The sequence below is a fragment of the Corvus cornix genome, chromosome 10 (assembly GCF_000738735.6).
Source record: "Corvus cornix cornix isolate S_Up_H32 chromosome 10, ASM73873v5, whole genome shotgun sequence".
Taxonomy (NCBI): Eukaryota; Metazoa; Chordata; class Aves; order Passeriformes; family Corvidae; genus Corvus; species Corvus cornix.
Genome location: NC_046340.1, coordinates 9,594,956 through 9,614,486, shown reverse-complemented (window position 1 = coordinate 9,614,486; position 19,531 = coordinate 9,594,956). Strand labels below are relative to the sequence as shown.

General features: G+C 40.6%; 1 protein-coding gene and 1 long non-coding RNA gene across 11 annotated transcripts in view; one reads left to right on the top strand and one right to left on the bottom strand.

Annotated features, from left to right (window-relative positions):
• Nucleotides 1-12,479, bottom strand: part of MEF2A (myocyte enhancer factor 2A) — an 82,652-nt gene extending 70,173 nt beyond the window's left edge. The window contains exons 1-2 of one of the 8 annotated variants that reach the window (XM_039557411.1): nucleotides 12,163-12,476; nucleotides 4,898-4,939 (exon numbers count right to left, since the gene is read on the bottom strand). The gene's annotated coding sequence lies outside the window, so the exon portion shown is untranslated. Of the gene's footprint in view, nucleotides 1-4,897; nucleotides 4,940-12,162 lie in introns of all 8 variants that reach the window. The other 7 variants (XM_039557417.1, XM_039557410.1, XM_039557414.1 and 4 more) reach the window with 7 other exon arrangements.
• A 286-nt stretch (nucleotides 12,480-12,765) lies between these two features.
• Nucleotides 12,766-18,709, top strand: LOC109143420. Of its 3 annotated transcripts, XR_005602733.1 has the most exons (3): nucleotides 12,766-12,851; nucleotides 13,475-13,513; nucleotides 13,691-18,709. It is a non-coding gene; the product is annotated as an uncharacterized LOC109143420 (long non-coding RNA). The 3 variants fall into 3 exon arrangements; XR_005602732.1 differs by lacking the exon at nucleotides 13,475-13,513; XR_005602731.1 differs by having other exon boundaries at nucleotides 13,475-18,709.
• Nucleotides 18,710-19,531: the final 822 nt, after the last annotated feature.

The window sequence follows — 19,531 nt, the reverse complement described above, 5'->3', positions numbered from 1 at the left end:
CAAAGAATGACTGCAGATATGTTATCTAAACAATGAAAATCCAATTAGGTATCACTCATTTAGACAGCTACATTGCTTTAATTATGCTCAAATTGTCTCCTATTGCTAAAATAAAAGTTAAATAATTTAATTTTGTATGGGAATACAGCAGAGGAGAAGGAGACAAAGACTTGGATTCAAAAGTTCATGTGATTGCCAAAAGGGGAAAAAGACTGTTCCCTACACACTCAGGAACCATTAAACCCTTCAGCATTTTTTGCCAAACATGGTTTCACGTATTTTTTTACAGTGATTCAAAAGGTTTTGCTAAGGCAACTTGTGTATTGACAATAATACAGCCATCACGCTGTATTATAAAGAAGACAATAGCAAGATCTGAGTAATGTGTACTAAAGAAAACACATTCACTACCATGGGAACCCTGTCAGAATTCACCACTACTGCAAGTCATCCACAGGAAGCTTTTCTGTGCTAGACTTCCCCTCCTAATAATCTCTCTACTAATACCTCAAAGACATAAACATTAATAGAGCAGGGAACAAGCACACAGGCATTGCCTTTGGCCTACAGCATTTTCATCTAAATAGGTCTAACACAGACACAAGGAGACAGTAGAAAGAATTCCCGAATAAGATCTCCACCACTTACATCATCAGTACAGCCAAGGATTTCACTGGAACATTGACACTAATTCACTGAAAACTCATTGTAAGCATAGTTAATGAATGTGGGAGAAACCAGGAAAAAAAGAAAAGAAAAAAAAACCACAACTCCACACACACAACACAAAGAACCAAGCATTACAAGGAATGTCCTAAATCCCACTGAAAGCTGACTTTAGATAAAGTAGCCTAGGAAGTTTCACCAGAATAAATTTTTAGTAACAAACTGCACCATACTAAAATCAAGCCTTGATCAAGCTTTTGGGATCTACAGCTTTAGAAGGAAGACAGGCAAGTTCCCCCTCCGAGCCTCAGTTACAGTGCAACTCTATCTGCATGCACCATGTAACAGCACCAACAATACCAGCAGAATAAAACCAAAGTTAAACATTAAACTACACATAGGACTTGCCTGGCCACAGCCATTTCCCAGAAAAGCTCAAGGAATCTTGCAGCATATGCAAGACATTAATGTATAGTTAAAATTCCTTTTCTCGCTTTCTGCATGGAGGTAGTACATAAAATCCACCTGGAAGCAGAGCTCAAACATTACCAGGAGAATTTAGTTTTAACTACATCTTGCAGAGTACAAATTAGTTTTGCAATGAAGGTCTGCACACCCAAATGCTCTGAAACAAAAGCATCTAAGATTTTTTTGCAGGGTTTGAGAGATGAAAATACAGAACCTAAAGGAATAAATGTAGAAGTTTCACTGGACTCCAGAATGAAAAATTATCAATTCAAAAAGAGAACAAACTTTCCCTAAAAAGCATTTTACACACTGAAATAACAGAACTACATTTTCTCCTCAAAGTCAAGAGCAGCCAGTATTGGAGTGCCCCAGCATGAGCCACTATTTCAGCAGTGAGTTGTAAACTAAATGCTGAAATCCATTTTTAATCAACAAAAAAAGCATGGTAACAGCATGTTAACTTTAGGGTTTATGAATTTCAGAAAAAGTACTCTTCTACAAAAATCCAAACAACAGGACATCTTTCAGAAAACACAGAATAAATCACATCACAAGCAACATCCCGAATGTAATGTATATGAAGCTCCTTTCCCTGCATAGTAACAAGAAACAAAAAGTATTCTAATCCTTTGTTCAAGATTGTAGCAACTACAATAGCAACTGCAGCAGCAGCTTTTCCAAGAAAGGCATTTTAAATGCAGTTTACCCCTCAGAACTGGTGTACCTACAACAACCTTCATTAATACATGCAACTGTGCCCCTGTCCAAATTTGTATTTGTGTAAAGAGATGGAAATGGACAAAGAAGACAAGACAATTATAGAAATTATGAAATCCAGATATATAGTTTCAAGGAAGTATAAACAATAATGGTCAGACACTTCAAGGTTTAAAGGTCTCAGACCTGAAACACTGGTAAGTTTGAAACAAGGTGTATGAGGTAAGATGAGGCTGACTCTCTCTCTGAAGCATAAGGGTTGATTAACAGAGCCAGACACACTAAAGCTACAAATATAAAAAACAACCCAAGGAAAGGAACACCCTTGGAACTGAATTTTTTGTGTCCATTCCACTTCTATCTTGGTTGAAACCAAGGAGAAGCTGCTTTCTAGTTACTTTATCTGGCTGTTGTCAAATTCCTGAAGGAAAACATCTGTAAATCCTAGTACAGGTGAGCTGAATCATTCATGTTCAAGGTCCGCTCATATCTTCAAAATATTTTCATGTACTCCTCCCTTCCTGCTCAGTGGCCCAAACACTGACACATCTCTGTGGTTCACTGCATGAAACCCAGGGACTGGGCTGGCTGTCCCATGACTGTCCCAATACTACCACCAGATCAGACTATTTTAAGATAAGCTAATTATGCCACTGAAAAATCTTATAAGCCACTAAGACTAAGCAGAAGAGACCATGAAGAATTAAAAGCAGAGAAGCATAGGTAAGACAGAAGCAAGAATTATGATCTCAACTCTTCCAGATAAGAAGCCTGGAGGATTCCTTGTCAGATAGCAACTCTGAATTTTAGTCTGTGCTTACTTTCTCCTGCTTCTAACAATTGTAACAAGCACAAAAGGAACTTCACATGAAAGGCTGTTGTCTCTTAAACCTTCAGAAAATTAGTCATTCAAGCCTTAGAAAAACAACACACCAAAATCTTTGTGGCTTGCTTGCAGGCATTATCTACATGCATGCAAGACAGCTACAGAAACCAACTTAGGTGCCTTAAAAAAAAGGGATCTGAAGGAAAATCCTCAACTATGAGTTTGTTGCACAGAAAGTTTTCAAGAAGTTTATCAGATTGTCTTCTCATTAACATTTCATTAAAGCACTGAATGATTGAAAAACAGGTAAAAACTTCTGAGAACTACTCAGCCAGTGCCCAGCATTATTGTCGTAGGTTTTATTACAGAACAATTCAGCCCTTAAAAAAACATGATTAAAAACACTGGATCCAGAAAATACTGCATAACGCACCAATATGAGCGTCACATGGGGGAGGAGGTGAGGAGGGGGCTTTAAATAAATTTATTAATATATCTTAAAAACAACACAAGGAAGAAATTCCAACTATCTTCCCATACACTTACAAACAGGCCTCATCAAAATGAAGATATATTTATTTTGGTGAATGAATGAATTCCAGCCTAACATGACATTTAGATCAAATCAAATACATTAAAAGCAAAGCAAATTAGGAAACAATGCAGAGTTTTAAATCACCCTAACTTTAAGTTTTATTTTAATAAAATTAAATAAAAACACTTAAGAAAATAAGAATTTGCTGCTATTAGATTAGAGCATTATCAATGATGGCATTAAAATCCTGAAGACAGAACTGTCTATTCCCACAGGTTTCTAAACTTACTTTTTTAATAAAATGAGGTTTACTTGACCACAGTCTATTCTCCCTCATTAACACCTTCTGATTATATTGGCCAGTTTCAACCACGTGCCATAGCAAATATATCAATTTTTTTTGAGATTTTCTAGACGTGCTGCAGAAATTTTGACCTGGCAGTTGCAGAGAACCCCTGGGCAGAGCAGTGCGCTGCAGTGACCAGAGGCAGCAGGTCCTGTGGGATGCTCAGATAGTCAGCAGGCACCTGTGCTCAGCCTGGCCATAGCTGGAAGAGCGTTTAAGATACTTGGAGGACTGAAGAGAAATACACTGTAAAGAGGAGATACTCTAAAAGATCAGGGAATAACAGAAGAGTCAAAAAATAAGGGAAATGGAAATTCTCCAGGTTTTATTACTTGCAAAACGACTTCTTTACTATTACTGTTCAGACTATTTTTAAATTTACTTCCACCATTTCTCCAACCCATACTTTAATATCATAAATAAAATGGGCTACAGAATAAAAATTTTCACATACACACTGTCTTTGTTCTTCCCTCTTGCCCATACCATGTTTCACTTGCTCCTCAGCAACCCAGGCATTGAACTGGAATCCTTTTATCTCATGCAATCACACTGGTTATGCTTGCCTAGAGCCAGTGTTAACAGGACAGTCTACAGATCCTTTAATGACTTCCATCTCCTCCAAGACAAAAATTAGATGGTGAAAAGAATAAAAGAAAAAGGCAGCAAACCCCAGTAGCACCCAAGAGTAACACCAGGCTGGCTGCAGCCTCGGCTTGTTCTGCAGTGTTTCTTCAGTCCTGCGGCCAGACCTGGAAATGGTTTCGCTCATTCGAGGCTCAGCCAAGCCCCCAGTGCTGCACGGGCACGCCGGGATCACCAGAGGGAGCTGCGGGGGCTCCGAACGGGGCTGCACGGGGGATCTGGGCTCGGATCACAACCTCCTCGCTCGGGGCAAGTCCCTTCCTCAGCTTTTAAAAAAAAAGCAGTTTTCACTTGAGTCTCTTCGTAGTCGGAACCTTTCGATCCCCTCTCCCATCGCAGCCTCTCAAGGGAATGACTCTGTCACTTCCTGGTAGAGTCTGGTGCAAGTTTTATATAAGCACCTTCTGCTAACACACTAGTTGTAAATAGGTGTGTACAACAACAGGGTGCACGGACTAATTCCAGGGCACCGTCAGGAGAGAGCTATAAAAACAAGGATGTCACCACTAGGCTTAACTTGACAGGACAGGAGTCCAACTCCTCAGCAAAAACACAAGTGGACTCTACAAATAGAGGCACAAGAGACTGCAACCCAGGGAACAAGAGCCGCCTCCCAGCGAGGGCAGGCTGAGGGTATCTGCAGGAAGATTTACTGCAAAGCAGCTTGGTAACTGTGGGGTATCAGGTTACATACATTTCATCCCACTGGGAATCCAAGTCTCCTCTGTAGATAAGCCTAGGAAAAAATTGAACCAGGAGTCACTAGGAGCATCAAAATGCCATGACAGCAACAGCAGTTGAAATTTTCAACTCTCCCATAACCCTGTTTCACCTCCTGAACAAACCATTAGACTTTTAACGTACTTTCCTCCTATTTTGCATATGGCACCTAAATGACTCCAATATTCACGAAAATTACGTTTTCAAATCCAGAACTTCCAATCATTTGAACACCACATTTTACTAGTTTCTCTTATATACGGAATTAGCAGTAATAAATAGAAACACTGACCATTAGCTTTTTTCCTTTTTTTACGGAAAAAATAATTTAACCATTATCTTGTGATAACTCTTGCTGTTTCTGCCCTTCTCTCGAATTTCATCTCATATTAAACCCTGACAAAGCCTGGGGGGGGTCTTCCTAAATTTCCTTGTCCTTCACTAAGAACAAGTGCTTTCTGCACGATTCTGTAATACAGGTTTGCTAAAATAAAATACTTGTTAAATTTCAGTTGATCTGATTGATCGTTTCCCATTACTTTTTTGACAGCTATTCAGGTTAGCAGTTTTCATAACTGTGACAAAGAAAACAACAAGCACCTAGTTAAAACTCAGTATTGTTCTATGACATCCAAATCCCTACATACTCCTCAGGAATTTTCAGGGCATTTGTGTTAATAATTACAACTTCTGCAAATACACCCATATTATGTATCTAAAATAATCAGTAAATTCTTGCTTCCATCTGCTGACCAAATCTCTCTTCAGCCGTCCACGATTTTGTCTCCTTCCCCTGAAGGAAGAGTTCTAATTTAGTGCTTCCTAATGGAAACCATTAGTACTTTTACTGTTGGCACTTTTTTCATAGCCCAACATCTCTCAAAGCAAAGATCTTCACATGCGTTTCAGTGACAAAAAGTTAAGACACCACCATTTGGAATGTTATGACCAAAGATAAGAACAACAAGAAGACAAAACATATAAAACCCCAACACTCAAAAGAAACACAGGAGGATATTAAGGAAGTCTCTCGGAGGAAATCCTTCTTCTGCACTCAAAAGCTTCAAATCCCTGAAGCCAACTATACAAGTAAATATGTGTATTATTAAACTAACAAACATCATTTGACAGCCTATAGGCTCAGAAATTTTAACAGAAAGTACTTTTCCTTTTTGTAGGCATCAAGTGAAACAAATTATCTTGTGCTGTACCTTTGACTTTCCCCTCTTTTATCCTGAAACCAAGGGAATTCTGAATATGAATTTAAAACACCTGACTTAATTAAAACCTCATACTATTACACAACAATTTTAACAGCTTCAAGGAAAAATAAAAATTCTGAAAAATTCAGTTTATTACCCTCAGTGCCTGACAAGATAGTAAAAGAACAATGATGATGGAACACCCCCTTTTCTCAAACACTCTCAGAAGACTCATTGCTTTGAAAGCTCACACTGAAGAAGCAACAGTTATTAATTGCTCTATACACCGAATTATTAGCAGTCATTCTTGTCAGCTTACAGCTTTTAAAACAGGATGCATGCAGTCATATCAGGAAGAGACAGTTGCTGTGAAAGAATGATACCAAAACCAAGATGTCCCCGATGCTGATAATGTCACACCATGCTTCTGAGCTATACCGTACAAGTTTTCCACATGATGGTCAATTAAATACAAATCAAAACATCTGGAGAAAGATGCCCGCTTAAAAACACTGTCGCTTTTTTTGGTATCTGAGGGGAAAAAAACCATTTCAACTTTTTTCTCAGCTCTTGGATTCAATTATTGCAGATTTTGTGTAATACAGGGGGTAAAGTCACGTTATCCTAACACCTTTCAAAGTTTCTTTAATGAACACTGCCAAGGCAAGTCTGTTGTGCCCTTTATGACCCCTCATCTTTAGGACGTGTATATCTGAGGCTCTGAAGGTTCAACCTCTTTCTTACTCTCTTCTCTTACAATGATTTGTAATTCTTCCATATCATAAGGGACAGTAAAATAATCTCCTCTGAATTCAATTTCTCAACCCTGTATGCCACAATCTTCAAGAAACAAACGTGTAACAGCACAGCCACAGCACAGCTCATTTACAGACATGCTTACACAACTATATAGCTAAAAGTTTAATAATTTAACCCCCTTGACCTTCCAAACACTAAGTGATCACAGACAATGAAAAGATCAGGTTTGTGTATATTGCTACAAAACTTAACACTGATCCTGACCACAGCCTGAAAGTGTTACTACAGGTAACAGATGACACATCTGCCTTACATATTCTCACAGGTCTATGGTCAGCTTTCAAACAATAAAAATAACACCAGTCCAGTCCATGAAATCCTAAATTACAGGGTCAGAAGCAATCTGGTTTTTAAATGAAACTGAGTTACACAAACACTCAAAGGGATTTGAAATAAATGCCAAAGAAATCCTTCTTCTCCTCTGCTACCATCATAAAAGCATCAGGAGCACAAGCCTATCCATTCTACACTCCCACTCTTAGGTGATCTCTGACCATGACACATTTTTCTCCGAGTCAATTAGCTCTTGATTAGAAAAAAAGTAAAAGATGCTTTGTCATCAGTGCCTGGTACACAGACACTTACAGCAAGCACCTTTCCACAACTCTGCTTGGCTGGTAATTCCTAGCACCTACTTTTTATCTTACTATACTTAAAATAGGCATGCAACAATTCTCAGCAACTCCTAGTGAAATCACAAAGCAATACAAAACCTGTTTTCAAGTTTCCAGGTTGGCCCATAAGGACTTTGCCAGAACTCAAAAGCTCTCCAGGGACAGAGACAAATATAACTGGAAGACCCAGCTAATTAAGCATCACTAACATTTTGAATATAAAGTAGTTAATTCCCTGAAAAATAATTCAATTAATCACACTCTTATTAAGAGCAATGTATTTTCTTCTGATCATAGAGGCACACTTGTACTGCTACAACACACAGGGAACAAAAAGCAGAGTGCTCTCCATAGAAAAGGTTCTGTATTCCCCTGCACTGAAATTTTGAAAAAGACTGGTCACAAAATTTAGCCTGCCTTATTCTAATAAAATTACTTCCTAATTCTTCACTGTAGACTTGGATTAAGAATAAAAGAGAATGAGAAAGATATATATATATCACACACATAATTTAAAATATACCAACTAGGTGACTGTCGTGGAGACACAGGGGTGAAATCAGGAACAGAGTGGTCTTGCAAGATACTAGTTCCTCTTTGGTGTCAAATGGAAATGAGAGTATACAGCACAGGAGTTTATGTTCCTAAAGAAAGTTATACATTAAATATAAAGAAATCTAGAAAAACTCTTGCAGAACCATTAAACAGAAACCAAACCAATACAGTTGATTAAAAAAAAAAAATTAGTCCCTTAATATGGAGGAAAAATGTCTTCTTTTCTACTCCCTAAGCAGTAACTTGAAAGATCAAGTGTTAAGGTAAGAATGCACCATATGAGGGGAGTGGTCAGAGGTAGCAATCTAGATCAGATGCTGACTTTCAAATAAATAAGGCAACAGATATTACTGCAGACTACAAGCTCATTATTTATTAGCTGGTGCTCTACCACAGAACACATGCTGGGGGGGAGGGTAGCTGTCATACTACACAGCTGAAGGCTGGTTTGAACTCTCAGTAATACTATTTTGTTCTGTTACACTGGATATTGCATCAATGACCTAAAATGTATTTTGATCAGCTGTTCAAAAAAATTCCTCTAATTTTTTTACTGGAAGGTCAACAAAGCTAATTTGGGGGAGGGGGGAAGTGAAAGAATGTCTTGTGTCATCTCACAAACTTCCTAAGACACCCAAATCACCTTGCAAACATCCAGGGGAAAAACCAGCTACCTTTACTTATTTCAGACCTGACAGCACCTTAAACCAAGGGGATTGATTCTAAGTATACATTTCAGACACTTAAATTAAAACTACAAAGCATTACACACCTTCAAAGTCTTTATTTATTTCACTGACAGGAGCAAGAGTTAAACTAACTGCACATTGGCACCACCTCAGTAACAGTGACAAGTCCATTCAGGTAATCCCTGCATGGGCCTTTCAGGGCACAGGAAGGCACACAAGAAAAAAGGGAGGGCTGTATTTATTTTCCCTGGTTACTTCACCAGAGCTGAAGGAATCAAATCTGAACACAAAGCACCAAATTCACCCACATTATCACAGACAGAGATTTTGACTTTTGTTCCATTTGATCCATTGAAGAACACATTATTACACATGTGAAATAATGTCTTTCCAATGTAATAAATGTGAAACCTTAAAGTGATTTGTGCATTAAGAAGCACATATGTTGCCACATGATGTTCCAATTAATTCAAAGGAAGATTTGTTGCAATGAGAAGGAAAAGCAGATCCCAGTGCTTTGCACACATTACCAGGCTGCTGTCAGGACTGAGGAGGTCCAAAGCACAAGTTTTACACAGAATATTCAATCCTTTAAAAATAAAAAATTAAGAATTTGGTGAGGCAAGTAAAATGTGCTAATGGTAATTTTTAGAAAACATATACTTTTAAAAATTCAACTAAACCCCACAGACCTCTATCAAGCAAGGCACAACAAACCACAGTTATTTCTAATTCAAGATATTCTTTATTTAGGAAAAAAAGCTGCCAAACTAATACAGGTTTGCTCATTACACAGCATTAGACTACACTACTTTCAGTACTGTTGGAGAATTCATCAGCTGTGTTTTGTTAGGAGGGCATGGCTGAGGCAGGCAAGGTAGCACGGCATTGTTCACAAAGCAGAGTGGTGCCTCCAGGCCCTCTGAAGCAGCACTTGGGCCCAGAATACACAGAATGACATCAACAAGTTATCTGAGAAACTTGGCCAACATTCTAAAATAAACCCATAAAATCTCTGCTGCCCACATTAACCAGTTTAAGGTGAACCACACACACTTCAGCTCAAAGGTTTCTAAATAAGATGAGTCTTCTACCATAATAAGCCATTTTACTCTCCAGAATTATTTCCAGTTTGAATTCAGCCATGTCCTCCTCATCGTGCTAGTCCAACATGACTCAACTTCTCTAACTTCATAAAATTCAATGTTCACTTTCTTCTCCGTCTATGGTTTCACAGAGAAAGAAACTCATGTTGTATTATAGGGATCTAAATCCAGGGGTCTGCACATATGCAAAGCATTCCATGGGCCCACTCACTCAGAGGGGAGCAGTGACCACATCATTTTAAACACACACTGAAAAAATGGAGCCAGACAAGCAAACAGCAAGCTAAAGCTGATGCATTTCCACCATCATCTGTAAATGTCTGCTCACAAATAAATCAGAAATGCTGGAATGTTAAAACTGATTTAGATGAACTCCAGGGGCAGAGAGAAAGAGTTTCATGTACACTAAAGCTATCCCGAGGTAGAGCCTGTCCCTGACATTGAGGGATTCTTCCCACTTACCGATGATCCTCCTCTGCTACTACTGGTGGACCACATCAACTACAGATGTAGGAAAGAATTATGAAGGAGAAAAATAACTGACCAGGGCACTGGGTTATTTTCTTTATGAAATTCCAAACTGAATGCCCTCAGTCAAAAAAGGCTCATCTGCAGCTGCCCAGCACCATTATAATCCCTTAATATTATGACAGTTTGTTCCATTCTCTTATTTTTGATCTGCTGGCTTAACAAGTATAGAATTTTAAAATATCATTTAATAATGATACCCTTTAGTGAACAAAAGCACCGACATTATATTCTTTACTGGAATTTATTATAATCCTTCTAAATTATGTAATTGAGTAATATGTCATTTTGCACATATTCTAGCACCTCAATGAAAAAAAAAAATAGTTTAAATGAGGAACTTCACACTTCTCCCCCAAATGCAAATCACTTGTGAGATAGGAGGAAAAAACCCTAAATATTACAGTCTTACATGCAAAAGGCATTTTAAATTATTTTAAATATGGACAGAATAGACGACAGGAATGTTGCCCTGACATCTTTTGCACGGGTTATTTAAATACTAGATAGCAATAAGAAGACACCAGAATTATCTAACAAAATATAGCTGGCTAGTTCCTAAAAGAAAAAAACTTGCATAAGGAACAATTGTGTATAGACAGTTCACATAATTAAGCTTGAAAGCTCATAGCCTTCCTCACGCTATATAAAAATTTCCCAGACTGTGAAAAAGGTTTAAAATAAATACATCTACATTACCAATTCTATACCAAACCACTTTTTTTCCTTACTACTGTTTACAAATTATTCCTTTTCCTTCCTCCTTTGTACTTCCCAGAACCCCTTTCCCCCACTGCTCATAATAAATTTAGTCGTTGTATGTATGTATGTGTATGGGACACAATGTTTTTACACTAAACAATAAAAAAACCCCTCTTCCTAAATTATCCTTTTTTTCCTCCACGAAACTCCAGTTTCTCAACTCTGAAATTAATCACCTGTCAAACAAGGCACTATGGTCAGTTTTTCTGAACAATTCCACTCTCCTTGCCGCTTAGCATCTCAAAAGCAGGTAAAAGATTTATTGCAAAATACAGCTCCATAAACTTAAAAAAATTAAGTCTTTCCAGCCACAAACGAAGCAGTCTTTTTTCCTCATGACTTCTGCCGCTTAACACAAAATCCTGCTGGCAGCACAACCCCGCTGTACCTTCAGCCTTCTCCCTCTGGACAAAACACCCTCCGGTTCACACATCAGGAGCAGTTCTCCCCTGCCATTCCCAGCACACCTTCCTGCGGCGCACAACTCCTTGAGCCATTCCCACCTCCCCCTGCCCGACCCCCGGCCGCTCCCGCCGGCGCATTCCACGGACAGGCTCCTGGGGAGGCTTTTCCTGTTGGTTCGTTGTTCGCTGCGATGTCGCCTTCCCCAACGACACCCAGCACAAAGGGTCCTTTCCCCGCACCCCGGGCGCTCCAGGGCCGCGTACCCCACCCTCCTTCGCCCCCTCCCGCCCGGTCCCCGGGGCAGATCTGCCGGCCTGGCCCATAAATGTCCATCCCCTCCCGCAGGAAGTTCTGGGGAGGCCCCGGGAACTCGCCCAGCCCGGGACCCCACCGGCTCCCCCCGCTCCGCTCTCTCAGAGCGGGATGGGGCCGGCGGGGGGGGGACCCTCCTTCCTTCCCCCCTTCCTCCTCCCGCCACCCCTTCGGCCGCTGCCCCCGACCCTCGGGCTGAGGGAACAACCCCCTCACGGCCGCGCGGAGCCAGGACCCTCTCGCTCACCGCCGCTCCCCCGCTCGCTCCGCTCCCGCCGCGGCTCCTCAGGAGACACTGACACCGGCGCACGGATACCGCGCCGCGCTATTTTTGGGAAACAAGGCCCGACCGCGGCCGGAACTACAGTCGTGTCACACTCTCCCCTCGGTATCCTTCCGCAGTTTTCTCCGCGCAGCTCCGGCGGGGCCGAAGGCGCTCAGCGGGGCCGGGCAGGGGCGGAACGAGGTGGGGATGGCGGGGAGGGGCGCGGTGCTCCCGCGGCGGGCGGTGGGGCGGGCACGGCTGCGCTCCGCACTCGAGGCATTGCCGGATTACTTTGTTGGGCCGGGGAGCGGCTGGGCCTACATTCCTGCCCGCCGACCCGCTCCAGAGTGACGGCATGCACAGCCAATTGCAGCTCCCGCACGGACAGCTCGCCAATCAGGGCGCAGTTGGTGGGCGGGGCGTAGAGAAACGTGGAGGCCTTGAGTGACAGCGGAGCACTCAATCAGAAAGCAGGGAATGGAAGCGACAGCCAATCAGAATCGAGAGAGGGCGGGGTCGTTGCGAAGGGAACGCCCCGCCGCCCCGAGCACGGCGGGCGCGCACGCGCAGAGCGCTGAGCCGGGTGCGCCGGCGGTGACGCAGCGGGCATGGCCCGCCCCGAGCGGCGCCTGCGCCAACGCGGGGCCTTGGGTTGATTAAAACAACTCCCGGTAAGTGGTCCCGCGTCCGCTTGTAAACCCCCCATCCTGAGCGTGCAGCAGGGGACTACAGCAGTTACCCCCACAAACAGCTCAGCTGCCCGTGTGTGTCACCCTCAGAAACCACCACCGCCTCCCCAACACACACACACACACATATATATGTGTAAATATATAAATATACACGCTATACTATGTAGATACCTTTTTATATATAGTGTATATACAAACACAGTGTGTCTAGTATATACAATATATATACTGTATAAAATACATGTACTATGTATATATACACTATATTGTATAATTGTGAGAAATAGTCAATGATAAAATTGAATGAGGACAAAGTCATCGAAGCAAAACTATTTATTAATATAAACCAGTTATACTATTAAATATATGTACAAAATATATAATGTTTTCCATAGTATATATACTATATACTATATGCTATATAGTATAAACATTATAAATACATGTATATAGTACGCTATATCAATTATATTATTGAAATTATAGATACAGACATAGATATATATATATATAGTATATATATTTAATCGTATGTATAGGGAATATGTATATACTATATAGATATATAAAATGACTATTTTTCTGACTGGCTTTCTCTCCAGCTCTGAGGACATGAGCTCTGTCTCCACGTTCAGACAAAGGTGACAGTCCACCTCAGTTCCACCTCCATCCATCCATCCATCCATCCATCCATCCATCCATCCATCCCCACCTCACATTATCTCTGCCAGAGCTCCCATTAATTTTGCTCTAAGTAGAAAAGACTACTCGGGAATACATAATAAAAGACATAAAATGGGCGTCTTTCTCCTTCACAGAAGGCGGCAGCTGAAGAGCGACCCAAAAATAAAATTTTGATGATAAAATGATACTTGCCAAAAATCATCTGCGCTCTACAGCTCTTCCAGATTTATCCTGTGAGATACCCGCAGCCTCAGAGCGGAGTGACAGGAGCCGTTTCACAGCACTACATCACTGAAAGGGCACATCTCTAATCAGGACACCAGAACCAAGGGTGCTGTCTCCGAAAAACAGAGATCAGAGGGTGTTCTTTGTATTTGAAAATGGTATGATTAACTGAGCACAAAAGAAGTAGCTCCACAAAAGATTAGGAAATAGGATGCAAGAAATGATGACAGAAACTCCCATCTGACAGTGTGATGACCATGCCATGGGATGAAAAAGGTAGATGCTCCATGATCATTCCCAAAATGTTAATGTAAATTTCTGTTGTCTGTTTCCAGAAGTTTAGCTCAAATGGAAGCAGTAATTCACAGCTCTCAGAAGTGCTAAAGTTCAGGGTTTATAATGTACAGATTAGTTTAGATTAAAAAGTGCAGCCAGTAAAGAAGTTTCTGAAACATCCACATTTTGATCAGAACAAGTGCAAGAGTAGACACTTCTTGTGGATCTAGGAAAAAGCTTGTAAGTGAGAAAGACAACAAAATATAAATATTTGCCATCTACAATCATATTTCCAAACTGATTGTTGCTGATCTATAATAATCAGGAAGATATTTAAATACATACAGTTTTCTTACAAGTCTCAACATGAACAGTCCAAATGTCATTGATTTTTATATGAATATGATTTATTCTCTTTGTCCTCACTGTACCTATCATCCATAATATCTGTAAGATCTATTACTAGAGTCTAATGATTAATACCATGAAATCCTCTCATGACAGCAATATGCTGAGAAGATGTTAAGATAAAATACTGAATATTTAAGTTATAAAAGTCAGTGGGAATCTGAGTAAGACACTGAAGCAAGGCCTGAGCAAGGACTTCTTGATATACTCATTAATTATTTTCAGTACATATTATTCCAAGCTGGCAAAAAATAGAGCAGGAAGCCAAAGAGATAAATAATTGGTTCTTATCTGTCCTTTTCAGTGGCACTACAAGAATAAGCAGAGCATGTGTTGCTCAAGGGATTTCTCTGTGAGCCTTGCAAACAATACTTCAGGGGTACAGAGCAGCCTCCTTCGCACTGAAATGCATTCCTCCCCTGATGGAAACACCACCCTGTGCAACAATCGAGAAAAGGAAGTGCAAAATTCAGGTTCCAGTTGAAATTCCAGATGTTGTTTTCCACGTGTGACAATGTGCTGCCACATCTGCTCCTGCAGGCCCCTCATGGGAGTGGTGGGGAACAAGGCTGAGTGGTGGAGAGGTCACAGATGTTCTCATGTGTCACAATGGCATGAGTGAAAAATACCACCCCTCAGGCTAACACAAATAAAGTCACAGAAGACTTGGTGCATCAAAATCACTGAAATCACTACCTGACCTGATGGTTCTGCATTTGGTTTAATTTCCAGGACAACTGCAAAGGCTAAATTCACCTGGATAATACAAAGGGTGCAAAGCTGTAGGTGATAGAGAAAAATCTGCAGAGAAAAAATTGCAGTCTTTCTAAGATGCAGCAAGATAACAAAGCCCCAGAGAACATCATACTGGAGTGTCAATATGACAAGGGAAAAATTACCACAAGCATCTGCCAGGATCACTCCTGAGAGAAAAGGAAACAACCACTGAATGCATTTCTGCCCATCTTACGTACAACCCAGAGACTAAAAAGAGCCCCCTGAAATCTCTTCCCTTGGCCAAATAGCAGGCACTGCAATTTCCATGATATCCAAAGAAAAATAAACTCAGAGCAATAGCAAATATAAAGAAAGATATGGAAAAAATATACCAGTGTACCAGTGAAAAAAGATACTAAATAGCCTCAGAGTTGAATAGAGTCATCATCTAGCAGTTGTTATGGCAATAAAGCTTTCCCTTGCATCTCTATTCCAGTGCATTTCCACCCACCCATTCAAGGTATTTTGGAGGCACTACCACCAAAATCATATCTCTACTAACTTTCAACTTACATTTTAGGACCTTCTTACAAACCACTCCAGAGATGTACCATGGCTTTTCCTCTTTTTCAAATGCTCCTTATATTCCAGAAATCAGCTTTTTCATCTCGTGTCCTGGAGAAGAGAATCTGAGCCTCATGCTTCTAGAAGTGAATGTTGTATAAAACCAAAATGCAGGACTTTTAAAATCATAGCTAAGAAGAGTAGGGGATATTATGTAGCTTTTGCATGTTTGCCAAACAATTAAGTTACCCTTCAAAGGGAAGGGGGAGGGGGGCGTCTAAGAACAAGGTTTACAGAACAAGGTTCCTACAAATTGCAGGCCAGATTAATTCTTAACATTGTTCCACTTACAATGGGGGAAATACTCTGTGAATTAAGATTTTGTAAAAGACTACTGATTGCAACAAAACCGAATTGTACTCACAGCATTTCAGGATGGGAACTCACATTAGAAACAAAGGGTAGGGGCAGGGGGGACTCCCACCTAGGGAGCAGGAAATCAGAGAGGAGCAGATAATGGTTCCTGGCCATTAACGCTTTGGGTAACCCTGTTAACCCCGTGGTCACCTCAGCACAGACACTGCCTGTCCTCTCAGGGAGCTGGCTGGGAACAAACTCCCTGAGCTCCCTGTCTGTGCTCAGGAGTGCTGCTGTTACACTCTTTGGCTCTGGTGTTCCACTGCACACAGATAAAAACAAGATTTCCTTATTTTACTGAAGTCCAAGTTGCCTGACAATGCGTGAATTAAATTCACTCAATCCATTCCATAAACTGCCTTCTGTAAACCACTAGTATTTCCACATCATTATATGGTATATTCAGTAATCTGATTGCCCTGGGAATATTTGTTTTTCCAAAACTTGTGGCCAAGGTACGTAAGATTAGATCAGACACAGCTTGTATAAGAATGCTGTTATGGGGGTGTACAGTATATTTGCTAGTTTTGAGTTACAGGTAAAAGTTCTCCTTCAAACTCTTCCAGCCAGGGGTGCAAGCTCAGTTCCCTGAAGTTTTCTGCTGCAGCACTTGGAACCTTTCGTTTTGCTTTGCTCTTGGTGTTCTAATACTGGAGGATCAACAGGGAAAATGCTGGTATTGCCTCACTGAGGCTATGCCCAGCCCGTACCTCAGCAAAACTTGTGATATTTTATAGGTCCCCACAAGTCTCTCTGGGATTCACGCTCTTCTGCCGGGATTTTCTCACCATTCTGCGTGTTAACATGAACCAACAGCTGGGTTTAGGAGATCTGATATAAATAGCAACATCATGCTGCGAGCAAGCTTCTTGGAAAGTAAAGAAAATATGTTATTTAATGCACTCTGGCATTTGCCTTTCCTCCCCTCATTCCTAAGATGCACTTCTGTAAACACCCATAATGACAAATGCAAAGAAGTTGACTTGTTCACATCGACGTAACAAGTGCTGCCTTGAGCGCAGGAGATGATATCCAGAGCATTTTACCTCTCCCCTCAGCTGGCAAACCCTGCACAGCGGCGAAAAGAGGCAGAGTGTGGATGGAAATTCCTGCTTCCAACAGCATTCAAGATTACAACCTTTGGTATTTTATTTTCATGGTTGCTCCATGTTGCTTCAGAAACTTCCTGCTTTTGCCATATCTTTCCATTCATTAAAGTTGCAGCTTGCAATTAAACATTCTGACATAACATAGCTGAGATTTTTTGGCAGCAGCCTTAACCAGAGGTTTTCAGAGTTTCCTGCAGACGGCTTTAAATTTTCATATCCTCATGAACGCTTGCCACCTTCTTTTAATAACTTGAAAAAATAAGCCTCTCTTAGGAACTTCATTGTTGCTGTATTTCCCCAGCACTCGGTTGCTGCTGTTAGCAATGTGTCGTGCACATGTATATTTATAGAGGGAGCAAAGTGTTCATATGCACTCTATAGTTTGACATCTCATAGGGAACACACAGATTGCTTAGCAGATCTAAAGAAAAATAGTTATGTTCAATATTTTCATTATTAAAATGTAATTTTCTCTTCTGACAGCATTGTGTTATTTCACCCCTCAAAAATAATCATATTTACTGCATTATTCAAAACTTACAGGCCCTCATCTGTTAATAATTTTGTAGCTTTATACATATTATGACTGTTATATATTGCAACACTCAACTATTTGTATTATTTTTATGCAACAAAATATTTCTTAGGATAAATCTTGACCTTTTTCCAAGGAGCTGGAAATCACTTAAAAGGACTTTAAAGCTATTTGCATTTTTAAGGTGTAGAATATCTTTTATAATTTGGAGAGCTGTTCAAATACTGCTTGCCATTATCTCCAATATAGATTTGGAATTTATTTTAAAGGGGGTCTTTTTAAGGTTCAGACTGACCTTAAAGTCTTTTTTCTTCTAACATTACCTGGCAAATAAATTCTTAAAGGGATATTATCAACTTAAGACCTATGCTTTAGTCTGGAAAAATTTCCAAGAGATTAAAGAGAAAATGGCTCCTTTTTTCTATACGTTTAATTTCTATATTGGAGAGCAGTATGTGTGGTCAGTATCTCATGCTGTTAGGAAACAAAAGGGACAGAAATAGATATAGGAGACCATAATACCTGAAACGTTTTTGAACTACTTTTTTAAAGCAGATTTGAAGTTGATGGGGCCTCTTCAAGTGACAAAAGACTTGTGGAACTCTTGAAAGCCAGATAAGTTGCGCCTGACTTGTGCAGAGCACCCTCAGCTCCCTCTGCAATCAGCTAAAGCTGCTCTTAAAATGCAAGTTTAAGTGTTATTTTTCCTGCATTTTGTCTGCTTCACTGTCAACTCACTGACCAAACTGCAATACAAAAAGGCACCATTTTTACCCTGATCTGGTAGCCTTCATATCCAGAGCCTACAGTGGTTCTGCAGGATCTGTTAGTGTGTACAAGGCACAACAAAGAAACTTTTAAAGGAGTTAACTTATGGAATAAAGTTTAATTTTTAAACTTGGGCAGTTTACAAGGTGAATTTTGGGTTTTTGTAATGGTGAACAGACTCCTCAGTACAAATATGTCCTTGGTGCATATCCCATTGATTTATTTGGGGACACATGTAGGATGGTTGGTCCGTGTTCCACAAGATAAAGAGCACCCAGCAGCTTCCCTGCTCCCCCTGGCCCATCCAGGTAAAGGCAAAAAAGCCATGGATCCTCTGCTGGAGTTTGGAAAACAAGCTCAAAAATTTCCCTGGAGCGTTAACGTGGATCAACTGGTGTGCGTTTCCGAGTTCTGAATCCGAACAGGCATTTGTTACGGGGTTTGTGGTTTTCTTGGCTGTGATTTAGGATTATTGCATACTTTCTCAACCCTTTACTAAAAATATGCTCGGTTCTTACCATGAAATGCGGCAGCACATTTGTTGCAATCTCTGAGGATGGTTTCTTATCTGTCAAACAGTTTAGGAGACAAACTGGCACAGAGACAGCTCACCTGTTTTCTGTGGGTACTCGATGATAAACTGCATCTCAGACCCCATTGTGGCACCGAGGACAAGTGTTCTGAGACAAAGCTCATGTAAACAGGTCACCTCTCACTAAAATGCCATTTCATTCTCAAGCCAAGCCAGCTGGCTTTGGACATAAAGTTCTTTTCTCCTTGCGTGGGCAAACTTTATCGCCTTCCCATCCTTTTTCTCTTGCTGTCACATTACTGCAGAGGTGGCGGTGGCTGATAGCAGAGTGAGAAGCAGTGTTCAAAATGCGTCCAAGATAATAGTGCCTGGTCCTGCAGCCATGTGTTGAATCCATCCACATGATCTCATATAACCTAATCAA